This window comes from Rhinolophus hipposideros (assembly GCF_964194185.1).
Source record: "Rhinolophus hipposideros genome assembly, chromosome: 10".
Taxonomy (NCBI): domain Eukaryota; kingdom Metazoa; phylum Chordata; class Mammalia; order Chiroptera; family Rhinolophidae; genus Rhinolophus; species Rhinolophus hipposideros.
In genome coordinates this window covers 681386-688579 of record NC_138056.1, presented here as the reverse complement: position 1 = coordinate 688579, position 7194 = coordinate 681386, and positions in this window count along the sequence as shown.

Below are 7194 nucleotides of genomic sequence, written 5' to 3'. Positions count from 1 at the left end.
CCCACTCTCTGTCCAGTGTCCCTACAGCTGTTCAGGCACTTCCATGCATGGCAAGGCCTCTCCCTACCTGTTTCCCGGCTCCTGACCTTGAGAGTCTGGCTGCCCCTCCTCTAGCTCACCTCCTCCAAGAAGCCTTTCCAGGCTGCTCAGGGCCCTCCCGACTCTGAGCTTTGTCTGCCTACTGAGGCCACTTGACTTGTGCTACTGGGGGTCTTGTCAGAACCTGAATGTCCCCACAATGTTACCTGTTATGAACTACATGTTTGTGCCCCCCCATTCACCTTGAAGCCCTTATCCCAAGGTGACGGAATTAGAAATGATGAGAGCGTGATGGTGGGGCCCCCTTGTGGGATTAGTGCCCTTAGAAGATGAGGAGACCCAAGAGTTCCCTTCCTGTCCCTCTGTCCCCATATGAAGACACAGCAACAGGCACCATTGGCAACCAGGAAGAGGCCTCAGCAACCCGACCTGCCAGAAGGCTAATCTCGCACCCCAGACTCCAGGGGGAGGGGTCCGGTGCACCCCAGCCCTACCCCAATGGCACCACCACACGGCTGCCACTTCCAGGGTCACAGATGGAGCCAATGTCCCCCCACCCGCCCCAAAGCCCTCCTTGTGGGCCACCAACAGAGAGCAAACACTTGCTAAGCTGCCACTTATGCCGCTTGGAAGGCAAAGCAGCCCAGATAACCCACCTGGGCCTCTGACGTGCTCGTCCTGCCGCCGGCCAAACCCAGCATTCCACCTGACCAGCCTTATCTGTTTGCTTTTCACTTAACATCCGCTGGCTGTTGGCATGGACCCGGCGGGGGGCCCGCAGATGGTCTGCTAGGAGCTGGGGGCCCCTCCTGGGGTCACGGCGGCCGCTGCCCACTGGCCTCTGGCTGTGGCCGTGGGGTGAGTGCATTCAGGCCCAGAAACCGACATGTGACACGGCTTATCCAGGGTCCTGGACATGGAGCCTCTGGACCCTCCATTCAGGGCTGGGGGGCCAGGCTGGGCTCTGCAGTCCCACAAGACACAGGACGCAGAGCCAGTGAGGATTGTGGGGGCGTCCAGGGGCCCCCCGACAGGGTGGGGGGAGGAGGCAGCGTTTGGGGGTGCTGAATGGGAGTGGAATCAAGGGGTCAGGGGTGGGCGGCCCTCGGTACTGCCCATAGCTCCCTGCCAAGCCTTCCCGCCTGGGAAGTTTCTCCCCACCCCCAGCTAAGTGCCCCCATGGGAGGGGCAGGTTGGCCAAAACACCTCCAGCTGGGCTGCCTGGGCGTCCATCCCCAGCCTGGCTCTCCCAGCCCATCCTGGCTCAGACTGCCCCCAAGCTACCCACCCTGCCTGGCTGGACGGCACCAGCTCCCCTGGGGACCCAGACCTCGCCCCTAGTGGGTGTCTTCTCATCATTCCCCAGCACAGGTCCTGGCCCAGAGTCTGGGACAGTGAGCATCCAATCTGTCTCTGAACAAAGCTCATCAGCCTGTGACACCCAGACATGGGGCCAGCAACCACTAGGACCTCCTCCTACAGCAGTAGATGTGACGTCCTGTTACCTGACAGCCACATAGTGGGGCTGTGGGCAGTAGTCAGAACTGGGGCTGCCCCGTGGGGGACTCGAGTCCAGAAGGAAGGGCCGGGGTCCAAGGTAGGGGCAATGCCTGCCCCAAATCCAAGCCTGGGGCAGAGGTTGAAAGTATAGATGGCAGGGGTTGGGCTCTGGGGGACAGTAGGGACCCCCCAGAGCACAGGCCCCTGGGAAGTTGCAGTGGGGACTCCATGAGGCGGGGGAGGGTCTGCCGGGATCAGCGGTCTGCCCAGCCCCTTGCAGTGCCCTCCCTGGGGTCTGTGACCCCCTCTTGGCCCAGGGGTACCTCGCCTTTGACACTGGTTTGCTGGCTCTCTGGGTGTCCCTGGCACGGCCGACCCTAGCTGCTTGGGATGGGGGTCTGGAAGGGAAAACCGGTGGCACAACGGGACTTGGCTCCAGGGTGGGGGTCTCAAGGGCGAGGGGCTGCAGGTCACTGGGTGGAGGAAAGAACCTACGCAGGACATGCTCGGGAGTCAAAAAGTCCTGGTCCTCACTCTCCCCAAGTGGCTGGGCCACCTCCAGACGGTGCCTGGGGAGGGGCTGTGCAGCCTGAGGGGCCCTGGCAGCGGGCAGTGGCTGTGAGGGGCCCCAAGCTCCCAACCTGGCAAAGTGTCAGCCCAGCTGACCCCTCAACTCTACATTCAATGCCAGAGGTCCAGGATGGTCCCAGTTTTGCACCCCAAGTTAGCGGGACGTCCCTGGACACTAGGCTTGAGGCTGGGGGCCAGTGCAGAGCAGGCCGGGCTAGGCCTCAGGGCCGGCTATGTGGACGGAAGGCAAGGCAGGGGTCTGAGTTGGGGCGTGAGAGTGGACAATCGCCCACTTGTCCAGTCCTCAGGCCTCGCTTTCCAAGGCCGGCCAGCGGGACCCGCTCTTATCACTAAGACTGTTGGGAACAATGGTTACACACATTCCTATCTCCCCGCTGTTTGCTCGGCGGTTTGAGCGCCTAGGTCAGCCACAAAAACGCCATTCTCCGTGTTTTCCTGTGATGCCCCCACCCCCTGCTGGGCCCGTCCAGCAACTGTGCATGAGGCTGAACAAACCTGGTCGTAGATCCTGGAACACACAGCGCAATTTTTCCAGGAAACTGAAACGGAGTCTCACATACATGCACTGGCTTCTTGGGGACAAGCCCTGTGGGCAGCAGCCACGTTGCAGTCTGGGTGACGTCCAAATCCCTGCCAGGGTCACACTTGTGCTCCTCAAGGTGCTGAGGGTGACCCTGAGAGCCCAACATAGGGACCCCGTCTGCCACATGTCCCAGCCCTCGCCAGGCCTGCAGGTTGGTGGCCATCGCCCATTCCGTCCAGCTTCATCCTTCACTCGTCCCCTGATGTGTCCTGAGGTGTGGGAGCCCTCCAGGTGCTGGGGCCACCACAGCACCCCACATGCAGGCCACTGAGTGAGAAGGGGACAGACGGGCGGTCTGCAGGGAGGGAGGAGCCAAGACATAGCTGGGGGGCTGTGTGAGGGACCCAAGGAGCAGCCGTGCCAGGGCCCTGGGGGAGGGGGCCTGCTGGGGGCAGCACGTCCCTGCGGGCAGGTAAAGCTGCTGGCCCTGCACCATGGGCTGCGGGAGAACAAGGCCCAGGGATCAATCCCACTGCCAGCCCCGCCAGGGGCCCCCAGGGGGACGGCCCAAGCATGCACACCTTGTAGCCGCGCCAGCCCCAGGCTTCGCCTAGGCCTTAGTGGCTTTATCAGGTGGGAGATGACCCCTGATGGCCCCTCAGAGCACAGGTCAGGTGCCCAAGCGCTTTCCCAGCAGGGTCCTGAGGCCTGACATGTCACCTCTCCACAGCCCTATAACAGGGCGCCCTCACCCCCTGTACCTGGGCCGGACGGAGGCCTGCCGGAAGGCCCACCCGCTGTCTGTGGGGGACCCTGGCCTGGCCCCTGCATTTGCAACTTCTGGAGACCCCGTGGGCCTGTGGGCTATCGGAGGGCAGGAGAGCCCGGAGGGCAGGAGAGCCCGCAGGGCAGTTGGTAACTGAGCTCAGCCTGGACGGAAGGTCAGACAGACCCCAGGCCACAGGCCCCTCGCAGCGGTGACCCCAGCAGGACAGGTTCTGGAACCGCCAGGACCTCCTTCATGGCTCTACGACCCCTCCAGCCTGTCGGCCACATGGGTGGGGTGCATACCTGGGCCGTGGGTTCTCCTCCGAGAGCGGTTTCTGTTAGAACAATTTTCTATTCAAACTAAAGTAAATATGCAACACCTCCCACATTCGTGTGGCTGGGTGTCCAATGTGAGGAGGGCAGCCGTGCGCCAGGCCACACAGGGGTCAGGGGTCTGTGACATGGGGAGCAGCTCCACGTGGGGAGAAGGGGTCCAGACACAGGTCTTCAGTGGAAGGAGCCCAGGACTCCCACACCCCAAGTCTCCATGGGGCCAGAACCACCCTTGGGAAAGGGGAAGCCCCCTGAGCCAGGCCCCTGGGCTCCCATCTGTTCGGAGCTGGGCTGCCCTGGAGAGCAGTCAGACCCACGCCTGGTCCCCAACTCTCCAGGCGTCTAAAACACCCGGCCCCGACCCTCTCCTCGCCCCGACCATGAGCTGACCCCGTCCTCACCCTGACCCCTCACAGTGCTGGCATGTGCCCTGCCCACAAACAAGGGCCCACCGGCCCTGCCACCCCTGCTCCCTGAGATGCTGCCCCAGGAGCCACGTCCTCCCGGGGGGCCGTGGTTGCAGCCCCTGCTCCTCTGCCTATGGGTCTGTACCCTGAGGCTGGCACAGTGCCCATGGAGATGCTCCCAGATGGGCAGACCCCAAGGCCAGCCCACTCCTGCTCCTGAGTCAAAGTTGAGCATCTTGGAGCCATTGGCGGGCCAGAAGACTGACCAGGGGCCCAGGGGTTGGCCACTCTATCCCTTCCCCCTGACAGACCAACGTCCCAGGAGGCCGTTGGGACCTCCAGGAGGGGTCTCCAGGAACGGCCCCTGCACACCAACATTTCACCCCAAAAGCTCCTCAGGCCTCCAGGTAGCTGTCTCGTCTGAGCCCCAAAGCTGTCTGCCCCTCTGTGACAGCCAGGCACCTGGAACCCCCAAAAGGGTGGTGTGGATTGTCTTTACCACTGGGGGGGTCCTTCCACTAGATGGCCTTTCTTCCAGGGTGGGGTGGGGCCCCAGTGTGCATGTTGTGCCTTTTAGGGGCTCTGGAGTCCGGGTAAGGGTGGCGCTCACCCCAAGAGCTGTCCTGGAGGTTGGGTTCCCCACAGGGGCAGAGGGGTGCCCCAGCGTCTCCCCTCATGCCTCGGACAAGCCCCTCTCAGCTCCCAGGGTGTGTCTGACTGCCAGAACTGCCCCCAGAAGCGCCCCCAGGATGGCCCCTAGCAATCTCAGCCTGCAGCAAACAGGGAGACGTTTGAAGGACCCTGTGTGTGTGTGCCAGCCCCCCGCTGAGAGGCGAGTGATAACGGTGCCGCTGCCCGCCTAAGAATTTTCCCAGAAGTGCAAGTTCTGATAAAGCAGCGCCCGAGATCCTGTTTGGCCACCGCTGCTCCAGCCGGCTGGAGCGTGGGGTGCGGGCGGGCGCGGCGGGGGCAGGGCCCTCGGCTCCTTTATAAGGCGTCCAGGCTGGCCACCCAGGTGCACAGGTGCAGCAAGCCTGCCCGATGTCCAGCGGTGGGAGAGCTAGGTCCTGCGGTGACCTCTTCTCCCCACACATCATGCTGGGGCCCCTGCTGCTGCTCGTCTCCTGTGGGGGGGCCATGCTCAGCGCCACCGGTGAGTGAGTCCAGGTGCCCTCTAAGGCCCCTTCGGTGGGTGTCCCAGGCCTTGCCTCTCCGACTCAGCTGAGGCGGATTGGCCACAGGACGGAGGTAGCTGGGAGGCGCCTCCTCGCTCTGGCTGTCCTGCACTTGCCACAGCCTGGCTGGCCCGGCCAGTGAGGGCAGGAAGGCGCAGGGGCCCTGAGCGGGCGAGGAAGGACTCAGGGCTGCAGCGGGCGAGGGTCTCACGGGGACACGCAGACACCTCCACAAGGGCGGGAGCGTCAGAGCCCCACTGGGCGCACAGCACTGGGGCTCAGCTCTGAGCCAGGCGCCCCCACTCTCGCCCTGGATCCTGAGAGGTCCCCAGGGACACCAGAAGTGGCCAGAGGGTATGTAGGGCCTTGCAGGCATTGAGGCCAGAACACCCAGAGGCAGGTCTGGCTCCGTGGGTCCTGGTGAGAACAACGACCACACAGTGAGCTCCAGCTTGGGCTCCTTGTCTATGAAAGTGAGGTGACATCTTCCTCTTGTGTGGCTGCCGGGAGGATTAAAGGAGTGGGGGACCACTCCAGAGCCGACCCAGTCTCGCCCACTGGGCTCCCGAGGCAGGGTCCCCTTCCTCCCCTCGGCCCCACCCCATCCCTTTTGCCAAACACCCAGCACCACCTATGCCGCACGCTGAGGGTGGCTTTCATACCTGCCCCAACCCTGGAAGGGTTGCTGAGGAGCAGGGGTCCTTCGGTGGCACAGCGAAGGACCTCACTGACTGCAGGCCCCAGGCCCTGCACCTTCTCCACATGCCTGAGAGCCCAGGCCGCTGAGCCCAGAGGGACACACCCCTCCTCTCTCCTTAGTCCTTGGCTCGCTGCCCCTGCTTGGTGGCCCCCGGTCCCCATCAGCCTCATGGGAGATGGGCACCAGCCTCACTCCCAATGGGTACCACCAGCCTCAGTGCTGCCCATTGGGAGTGGCTTTGAGCACCCAGGACCCCTGCCCAGCAGAGGCCACCTCCCTGGTCCTGGGGACTCCCAGACTTGGACCCAGACCCACGGGGGAGAGAGGTGTCCGGGGGCTGGTGGTGTGAGGTGTGGCCTGCAGGCACGGCACGGGGCTGCCGTCTTGGGGGGCTGTGGGCGGCCAGGGTGACTGCCGCACAGGGTGGGTGGGCCTGTCTCTGAGCACCAACTCTGCACTGGCCACGCCCTCCCGGACCAGAGGCACGAGGTCTGATGCCGTGGTGTTGGGACTGGGAAGGAGGCCCCTGAGCCGGCCTGGTTGAGCCGGAAGAGGCAGGGGCCGCCAAGCGTGCAGACGGAATGGCGAGTGCTCAGGGCACCGCATGGCCGGTCCGGGGCTGAGGGGTGGCAGACCAGCCTGCCCTGCAGGCTCCGTGCCAGCCAGGGGTCAGCGCCTGTGCCGAGTGGGGGAGAAGCACAGATGGTCCCAGAGCAGTGGCAATGGCAGCAGCCCAGCGTCCTGAGTGTCTCCGAAGGAGCCCCCTGCTGAGGGGGGGTCATTGTTCAGACAGACTCGGAGGCCACTGGCCGGGGTGGGATGGAGCAGAGTAAGGGAGACAGGACAGGGCGTGGTGAGGCTGACATCAGGTGACAAGGAGCCAGGGGAGAGACCCCTTGGAGTGGGGACTGGGGAGTGACACTCTCAGGGACAGAGAACAAGATTCGAGGCATCCTGTGGGGAGGGGGTCATGAGCTCAGAGGAGGGGCTGAGGTGGGGTCCTGCATGCTCAGGAGGGAGGAGGCCCAGGGCCAAGTGTCACTCCCCATTGGAAGGGCAGATCCACACGACCTGTGTGCCACCTGCCCCAACTGGGGACCTTGTCCAGAGACACACGGCTGAGGGAGCCCAGTGCCGTGGTGGGAGGCCAGCACCACA